Source organism: Cyprinodon variegatus, unplaced genomic scaffold (genome assembly GCF_000732505.1).
Source record: "Cyprinodon variegatus isolate N-32 unplaced genomic scaffold, C_variegatus-1.0 Scaffold17, whole genome shotgun sequence".
Lineage (NCBI taxonomy): Eukaryota > Metazoa > Chordata > Actinopteri > Cyprinodontiformes > Cyprinodontidae > Cyprinodon > Cyprinodon variegatus.
The window spans coordinates 2,381,126-2,383,220 of NW_015150470.1; positions in this window are offsets into that span (position 1 = coordinate 2,381,126).

A 2,095-nucleotide genomic window follows, 5' to 3' on the forward strand; every position below is an offset into this window, starting at 1 on the left:
AAAGAAAGTTAAAAACAAAAACCACTGAACTTTTTTTTTTTCCAAGTTTGAACATGTTTTGCTACCCATCCAGAAAGCTTTCTCAAATTAAAATGTCTGGAGTAATGTGGAGCTCCAAGCTTTATAGAATTCCCCAACAAAAGCCTTGTCATGGCTTAGAAAACATGCAAATTGAACCAAAATAGATCCGCCTCTTGTAATGGGGAGAAGTGGGGTCATTGTTTGCCTGCCAATTAAACCGAAAATGGCCCATGCCTCTGTATTGGGGAGTCTTTAGGGTCGTTGTTGGCCTGGCTTACAGAGCACTGTTTTGGTCCCCTGTATGGTGATGAGGATTGAGGTGATAGTCGGAAGGAATCAACTCTAAAGCTGCATTATAGGTTTTCAAGAGCTGAAACCTGAGTCCTCCTCCTCTGTTTAAGGTTGGTGTTTCACTCTTGACATAAACTTCGCACCCCTTTCAAACCACCTGTCTTCTTTGTCCAAAATGTGAAGATATTGGTCCTCCCTGGTACATTTAGGGTGCAACATTCTGTCACTGAAGGAGCTTTCCAGTTCAGCAACAGCTTCATGCATAGGTGATAGACATTATCCATCAGAGATGTTAATGTAGCCAGGGTCTATTTGTTTCCCACCTCCTGCACCGAGTCCAGGGGGCATCCAATCACAGAGCTGGCCTTCCTAATCAGCTTATCCAACTGCTTCCTCTCAGCTATGCCAATGCTCCATCAGACAGTTCCATAGAAGATGGCTGATGCCACAACTAAGAAGTAAACAGTCACAGACGGTCTTCAGGAGTGCCCCCTGCACTCCAAAAGACCTCAGTCTCCTCAGCAGGAAGATGCTCTGACCCTTCTGACCGTTCTTGTAGAAAGCCTCAGTGTTGTGGTTAAGGGTCTTGCTCAGGGAGCCAGAGTGGCAGTCTGTGGGAGTGGGGGATTGAACTCACAACTTCACGATTCAAAGCACTATGCCCTAACCACTAGGCTGCCACTTGGAGCTAATAAATCAGTCAATGCAAACCATAATGTAGTCACATGTATTACTTTATAGTGCTAGTTGATATTAGTGATGGTAAATAACATAAAGAGACATTGTGAGATAATTCTAATGTCTGCCTTCAAGACGCCAGCCACAGAAACAGATGATCAGTCATGTGGGGTAACGGTTTGCAACGTCCTCAACTTCCTCTTTAGTGCTTTGAATCTTTTTCAAGAAATTGAAAAAAAGCAAACTCAAGTGAGTTCAAAACTTTTTTGAGGAAATTTTGCGAAATTATTTTCCGATAAGTATCTTTTCTTGAAACACTTTGAGATTATCAACTTGTGGAAGATGATTGACAAGTATTAAGCAACTCCTGATCATTAGCGGCGAGGGTGCCATGAACCAGGAGGGAAGATTATGCAAATATGGTATTGTTATGCAAACAGGGGAGTAAAGAGACTGGTGTCATGTACTGTATCATTTATCAACCTGAAAAAACAGTTAGTTAGAAAAAAAACAAAAGCAGATAGGCTACATGCATTGTTAAAGGCTTCAAAACAATCTAGAAAATAATGAATATAAATATACAGTAAGGAAATGAAGGTTTTCTGCATTGAAAACCTCTTTACTGACCAACATTTCAAAAGGTTTCTAATTTATTATTAATTTGAATCACAGCTAAGTCATGTAACTAATAAAAGTGGAGAAATTTCAAATGCATTTGCTTTAACATGCTGCTTGTCACTATAATTCGTATTGGTGTAAGCTGAAAATAGTGGGCTAAGCTTTTACCTAAGATTGTGTTATCTAAACCTATTTCATATGAGGTACTGCATGAGTACATTTTCTTTACCCGAGGGTACATTTTGAACTTGTGTAGCCATTATAGGGCTTATAATTGAACTTTAAGGTGTTTTTTGTACACTTTTAGAACAAGGACAAAAGAAAAGAAAAAATGTTTAAAACAAATTAGAACGCAACAAATTAAATGTAGATTTTACAATAAATGGCTATGGTAGAACCATTTTCAAGGAAAATAAATATAATAAAAAAATTGATTATTGTTGTTTTTCTTTGTATGGGATTCACTGTGGTGCAGTTTGCAGCCTTG